General features: G+C 41.2%; 1 pseudogene; it reads right to left on the minus strand.

The window, feature by feature from the left end:
- Positions 1 to 793: 793 nt before the first annotated feature.
- On the minus strand, positions 794 to 911 carry LOC114455743 (uncharacterized; annotated as a pseudogene).
- Between the last annotated feature and the right edge of the window lie 7,209 nt (positions 912 to 8,120).

The following is an 8,120-nucleotide window of genomic DNA, read 5'->3' on the forward strand; positions in this document are numbered from 1 at the left end:
AGTGTTTCGGTGGTGGCTGCTCCTCCAGCCCATAGACTATAGCCGCGGCACGAGCCCAGCCCTAAGAGCCAATCCTTATCCCGAAGTTACGGATCTAACTTGCTGATTTTCCTTACTAAAGAATCCACGTTTAACTGAACTATCGTGGCAATTAGTGCACCATTCACCCAACACAAAACTACCATATTGTGCTCTTTTGGCTGTAAACAGAGGCTAACTCGTTTCAGCTGCCCACAGCAATGGCACCGAGTCAGGAAATGCCCGTATGTTGTGACATCACGTTTGTGCAAGATTTGGTCACTTCCTTTTTAAGTTTATACATGAGATGTTTACTATATGGCAAGATTTATAACCAAAAATAAACTTGGGGGTGAACGTAACATCAATCAGCTACATACGTAGACCTACATCTACAAGAGTTACGTCAAGTCCATTATGTCATACGGCTCAGAAGGACAAGAGAATGATACAAAGCAACACGAAGAAGCGAGCTATCTTCTGAGAATTACCTACAGCATATTTTGACCAGCAGTGAGTTTAAACCAGGAGCTAAAAAAAAACAAAAGCAGGATCAGATATTGGAGCAAGGGAAGACTATTGGACACGTCCTTTTCATGGCCCAACAGTGGATTACCAAAGTTGCCTTTCAAAGACTACATGGAGGAGGACGATCACCTCTGGACAGTCACAGTTAGACCTCACAGCTGGGACAAAACACAACATCTTGGCTGCATTGTGGGTGAAGTGCCTTGCCCAAGGACACAATGACAGATACCACTGGGGTGACAGTCCCCCACTGTGGCACCTGGAATTGTCAGTGGTCTCCCATCCAACTACTAACCAGGCCCAGACCTGCTTAGCTTCCCAGATCTAACGGGATCGGGCACTGACAGGCTGGTATGACCACCACTTTTATGAAATGCGTAACATTATTACGCTGAATTTATGATAGAATTTTACAGGATACATTTCTGATGTTTTTACATCATTCTCACTGTAGTTTCTTGTCTTTTCACTAGACAAGGAAGACAATGATTAGCAAAACCACAAAATCAACATCTTCCATTGTTTTGGCACAACTTTCATTCCAATAAAACACCAGAAATGTCCCTTTAGCTGCGTTTTGAGGCACATTGGCTTAAGTAGTGAATGACAACTTTTGGATGAAATACAGGTAGGCCTACATTTTTTTCTTACAAGTTACGGATCGTCACCTGCAGTTTTAGGTTGTGATTATGTGGTTATTCTTGTATTTTGTAGCTTTAGTTTGGGTAATTGCATTTTTTATTTCTATCTTGACATTTAGTTGGGACTGCAGATGCAGATTACGCGTTAGCTAACTGTGATGTGATTGTCTTTGTCAAATATAAAACTAAGCTGAACGATTTTATTATTATTAGATTTTTTTCTTTCCATGATGGAGGCTCTGCTCTGCTGACTGCACGTCACTGGTTTATATATTTGTTACATAGTGTGTGTGTATACACAGTCCTCCAGACGTCCTCTGTAAATAAGCAGGCCGTCCTGAGGGGGCGCCGTCGGGCGTCTCAAAGGACCCAATCAGGCGGCTCACAGCGTGTGTGTGTGTTTCTGAGTCTGTTCTCTGTGTTTAATTCATTAAACCAGCCTGATAATATAAACAGCCATTCATTTGGCTGCCTGACGTTGGCCGTCTGGACAATGTGAAGAGCTCATATATAGAGCTGTGTGTGTGTGTGTGTGCGTGTGTGTGTGCGTGCGTGCGCGTGTGCGTGCGTGCGCGTGTGCGTGCGTGCATGTGCGTGTGCGTGCGTGGGGCTACAGTGAGATTTTGATGTAAAATGCTTGTGTTATAATGTAAAAGCTCATGCAGAAAATTTGATTTTGCATATTTAATTTCAGTTCTGGTAAGTATTTACACAGTGATTTAATAGATGAGGTGACAGATCACGTGACACCCTGTCAAGGGGTCACAGTGAATGCTATAGGGCAGGGGTCACCAACTTTTCTGAAACTGTGAGCTACTTCATAGGTACCGTATAGCATATACGGAGTTTTGGGGGGGGCAGGGGGAGCATTGCCCCCCCCTTAGTGGTCAAAAGTGTGTCCCCTCGTTGCCCAGGGCGGCCGGGGGTGTGGTCGTTGTCCTCGGGCGTGCTGCTCCCGGTGCTGCTTCTATTCCGGGTCCTTCTGGCCTGCTGGCTCTGGGCCCACTGACGGGTGCCCGCCGGCTGCCCGTTCGTCGCGGTTCTGGCCGTCTGCTGGGCGTGGGCCTTGGCCCCTCTGCTGGGGTCTCTGCGGGGGCTCTCTGGGCCCTCCCCTTGGGGGATTGGGTGTAGGGGTGGGGGTGGTGGGGTGGTTGTCGGTGGGGGGCCTTGGGGTTGGGGGGCCTTGGGGTTGGGGTTGGGGGCAGTGGTGGAGTGCGCCGGCTCCTCGGCTTCTAGGTGCTTTCGGGGGGGGGGTGTATGTGGGGGGCGGTGGCTGCCTCTCGGCTTGGTGTCTTGGGGACGTCTGGGGGGCCTGCTCAGCCGGGGGGGGGTTGCCTGGGCTCCCTGGCCCCCGCTCTTTCTGCTATTCTGGCTGCGTCCTCGAGTCCGGGGCAGCGCTTGGGTTTACAGTAGCAGTATCTTGCACATACATTGGTCTACGATGCACTAGAATGCCTTGGACTGTGGGATAAAACTTGTAGTGGGCTTAACTTTAGACACATTGATCCCAAATACCTGTTTCAGGTATTACGACTCACTCCTTCCCTCTGTCCACAGCCACCACATTATAGTTAAGCCTCACGCCTACAACTTCACATCTCACTTTACAGTAATCAACTCTTTCACAATGTAGATGGTGAAGCGACACTGCGCCCTGCAGTTCATGTGTGGTACTGCAGCAAAAATTAAGCAAAAAGTGGCCGCCGGCCTGATTTTATCAGGAATTTACATTAAACAACGCATTTTTGCATTGTTGTATATGTCACACACATTGTGGCACACCTCGAGACTGTCTATATATTTAATTCTATTTTTCAAACTCCGCCTATGCCGTATAGTCCAAAGGGCTACCAGTTAGAAAATCATTTCTTAAGTACTATATTTTCATGGTTTCCATTTAATTCGAGGGTGATATATTAAAGAAGGCTAGCAGTAACTTAAAAAGGTAGGAAATGTTTAAATTACAACATGAAACAGATTGTTTTTCTTAATTTATGCAATTGTTTCATTTTCATTCAATTTGATAGAAAATCCACCATGCGTTTTAAAAAAGAAAAACATCTTATACAGTATATATCATGGAAAAATAACATACCACTGATCTAATACCAGATTTGCAACACTTAAAAGCATTTGTCACAATGTTTCAGTGAAAATAAACATTTAAAGATGGTTTATTTAAAACTAAAACTTCATCAGCAGTATTTAACTGTACTAAGTACATACTACATCTCCCATATGTATTCATCTTTGTCAGTTTGAATCCTGGAAAGTAAATCATATTTTAGGTGGAGCCCATTGGTGGCTAGACCTCCTGAGGGCCCCTCACATGGTCCATGCAGGCTACTTGGTGTCCACGAGCACCGTGTTGGTGACCCCTGCTATAGGGTCATTCCATGTCATTTCAACAAATGTTGAGGACGTCCCAGCAACGCACCACAAAAAAGAGAAAATGGAGAACATTAGAAATTTGTTCAGAAGAAATTTTGTGATTTAAAAAAAAAAAAATTCTGATGCAATGTTTTTGCAATGTTACTAGTGAAAAACTAATAAACACTGAATGATTATAAGACACAGAAGAAAGCTACAATGGCCTCATTTAAAGGATTTCCAATATTTGCGAGTGGTGAAATAACCCAAAATTGGGTTGCAAAATGAAAATTCATTTTTCGCATAAAGAAAAATTGTTTTATATCCCAAGAAAGAGTAACCTTTATACAATAAATTAAAACAGAGATCAGATTTTTTCAGATTTCAAGAGACTCTCACCCAAGAACCAACATACATATCTGACTAATCATTAGTGATGTAAACAGATCAAATTACAGGGAGCTGAGGCATATGCTAAGTTGTTTACTGAAGGCCCAAACATGTTCCAGCCCCAAACCCACACAAACGTTTGCCCAATCTTGAGGTGCCGGTATGTCCACCAGCTAGAATGTATAGCAGATATTGTTGTATATTCTGAGAGGATAGGTGGAGCTGTATTAATATACCAAATTTCAGTTGTGTAAGTTATGTAGTTCCTGAGATATTGGAAGCTGAAAATGGAAGAAAAATAAGGACGCTCAAAACACTCACTAAATTGTCCATATCTCAAAAAGCATTCATACGATCATCAAACAATTACTAACATTTTCAGAATTGTTTTAAACTAAAGTGCGTGGGCCATTTGTTGAAATGATATGGAATGACCCTTTACATTTAAGTTTCCTCATCACCTGAAAAGATGCAATCAAGAGTTAGAAAGTAATATGAAACAGCAGCAGCATAGACGGTCAGTAAAAGCCTGACAATATATGTAGGAAATGTCTGTCATCAATGCAATTCTCTTTTCTTTGTTAAATGTACCATAAAAGATGATTTTAGCATTTAGTCGTGTATTGTCCATCACTAGTTTCAACCTAAAGACGAACAGAAACTACAACCAAGCAAAGCTGGGCTTAAGTTAAACTACGTGCTGGTAACTTTGTGTGTGTTTGCTGGTTTCTGTTTCACAGCGAGTTTTTCTTCCTTCAGCTGTGATTATCCTCAGCCTGTCTTTATGAGCTGCAGCAGAGGAATTGGAGGTCTGATCTGTAATCTGTGATGGAGGTCATGGGGTCGCCTCAGACTGATGACTCCTGACACGTACACGCACACGCACGTACACGCACACGCACGTACACGCACACACACACACACACACACACACACACACACACACACACACACACACACACACACACACACACACACACACACACACACACACACACATCCGTGGTCGTTTCCTCACAAATCACACCAAGAAAAGAGCAGTAATCTCAAGAAATAAAGTCAGACTTCTCCCGTTTCACTTTTCAGACGAGATGTAAGTAAGACTGAATTATATTTAGGATGCAAAAGAAAATAAAATGACTGGATGTTTTTTGTTTCATACACATTAAATACATACTTTTGTCCATGATGATTAAAAAAACAAAGCAAACTAATCTAAATCATATGTATATATACAGTATATATACAGTATACAGTATATACTGTATATTGTTTTTTCTGCTTTAAACCAACATCATTCTTTGAAGATTGACACAAGCAACAAGACACAAAGTAGTGATACTACATCATTAATTTTAAGCTGGTAAAATAACATGTCAACTCATGGCCCGGGGGCCAAATCCAGCCCTTTGGAGCATCCCATTCGGCCAACAGGAAAAAGTTAAAATGACAGAGAAAACATGAGTCATAGTGTAAATGAAACTCAGCAATATTTGCAGGGGCTCACAGTTTTCCCAGTGCTTATATCACATGATTGCAGTAATTTTTTTTATGTTAAAGAGTGCAAAAAAAAAATGTCTACAAACTCCTTCAATTTTCCTCAAATTATGACAAAATGTTTCCCTTAATTAAGGTCACAAAATCTAGGAAATTTTAAGTATAGATCTTGTCTTGACTCCTATCTATTACTTATTGTTTGGATAAGGTCGGTTTCTTACATATTCAGTATTTTATGTATACGTAGAAGTGCAAACTATGGCACAATAATGTTGGAATTACTTGTTTTCTTGCATAAAATCTGTGTCCCACTTGAGATCAAACTGCTCTGTATTTGGCCCCTCAACTAAAACAAGTTTGACATCTCTGTGCTAAATAATCTCAGTCTTAAAGTTTCTTGATAAATCTCACCAAAAGTAGAGCGTTCACGCTTTGAGAATGTGGTGCAAACAGTGGGAACGCAGTGTTGATCTGGTGCGACTGCAGCGAGCTTTATGAGAACGCAGAGAGGACTAGCGTTAGCGTCCTGCAAAACCTGTCAATTGTGACGTGAAAGCAGTAAAAACACTGTGAATGTTGGGAACACGCTGTGTGAATGCAGCCACAAAGTGTGAATGGCTACGATTACATTATGTTTTTTATTCAGAATTAATTATTCCGAATTAAATTATTCATAGTTAAAGTGTTCTGCTTTGTGTTTACATGGAAATAGTAATTCCGAATTGAGGTTTACATGGAAAACAGATTTATTCGCCTTTATTGAATTCCGCTTTAGGTCTGGGGGTTGGGAAGGGTTCTGATTGGACAGGGGGTGAACGTAATGTATCACATCTATGTATCCAGAAAAAAACACACAACAAACCGTTTATTTTCGGCTACAACATAGACGACCACATAATAAAAACTATTTTGACTTTTATTTTGATTGTAGTTTTGAAGAAGCAGCTCCACAATAATACACAGATTCACTTTGGTCAGCACAGCAGGAGAAGAAAGATAGAAGTCCATACTTTGGCCAATCTAAGCCAGCGGTTAGTGCAAACGATGAGTGAAAGGAGAATTTTCAAACGACCCGCCCAACATTAGTGAAGTTCTGTGTCCTGGTGGAGGGATTCATGTCCCCAAATGATGCTTGTTCAGTTTCCTGCTGTCCGTGTGTGTGTGTGTAACATGTCCGCGTAAATGTTGCATGTTTATGCATCTGTCCATTCACTCTTTTCATTATATCCATATCTTTTAAGGCTCTTATTAAATAAATTGTCTCGGCTCGAGTCCAATGCTTGCTTCGGGCGGCCATCTTGGATTATGTCGTCACCAGCACGTCATCGCTACAGGCCAAGCATGACCTGAATTAATTTAAAGTGGGATTAAAAAGGAACGGTGCCCTCTCTTTTTATATCCTCCCTATAATAAAGTGGTTCTTACCTTAGGGAGGGCCGGTGATGGTCACAATTATGCAATAAAATTAATTATTTAATTGCAATAACAAAACATGCAACAAAAAATTAAAAATTAAAATTTAAGTGGAATTAAACGTTTACAAGATCGAGGAATTAACAAGCCACGTAATTCAGATTTAAGTTAAATCAGAATGGCCATTTTCATTTGGAATTAAGTGTTTACAGGGTCAGTTTAAAGAGGATTCACTTTTATTCTGAATTAAAGGGGAATTAAGGCTCCCATGTAAACGTTGCCTGGACAGAAGCATAAAAAATGCAGACGTTCACATGGACACAGACTTATTACACATACGGACATCAGCAAGCGGAACAGGCTTCATTGGGAAATGAAGTACCAGAGTTTCACTATTGACATGTGGATTATTATAAAGTGAATTTTTCACTCAACGTCCTGTATAGTGGAGGTAGAACAGCTGTTGCACTAATCGCTGGTTTTTGATCGGCCAAAGTACGGACTTTTATATCTCTTCTCCTGCTCCGCTGATCAAAGTGAAACCGTGTGTTATTGTTGAGCTGCTGCTTCAAAACTACAACGAAAATAAAAGTGAAAACAGTTCTCATGTGGTCTTCTATGTTGTAGCAGTAAAGAAAATGTTTGTTGTGTGTTTTTTTTTTGCAATAGACGTGATACGTCACGTTTGCCCCCTGTCCAATCAGAACCCTTCCCGACCCCCAGAGAATTCAATAAAGACGAATAAACCTGTTTTCCATGTAAACCTCAATTTGGAATGACTATTTCCATGTAAATACATAAAGCAAAACACATCAATTCAGAACAATTAATTCCGAATTAAAAAAACATCATGTAACCGTGGCCAATGTTGTAGGAAAGTGATGTGAACGAGGTGATAATACAGTGAAAACATGTTTAGAATGTGCTGTGGTCGTGTTGCAAAGGTCTTGAGAGAGTAGCTTGAAGCATTATTTAACATTTTAAAGAGTTTTTAAAGGTATTTCTGGTTCATGTGATGTGTTTCTTGCTTCAGTCTGAGTTCTCACATCTTCTCCCTCAACTCGTGTAAGATCTGAGCTCAGACTTCCCTCCTTCATACTGTCTCCTCCGTGTTTATCTTCTCATTAGGAGTCTTTATTGGTAAATAAGGCAGATGCGTTCCTCACTGTGAGTGGAATTGCAGTGGTCAGTGTTTAGACTATTAGAGCATCTATTTACAATCTGCAGTTTCCTATTGATTATGTCTGCGCTCGCGCTCTGTTT

This window comes from Gouania willdenowi, chromosome 21 (assembly GCF_900634775.1).
Source record: "Gouania willdenowi chromosome 21, fGouWil2.1, whole genome shotgun sequence".
Lineage (NCBI taxonomy): Eukaryota > Metazoa > Chordata > Actinopteri > Blenniiformes > Gobiesocidae > Gouania > Gouania willdenowi.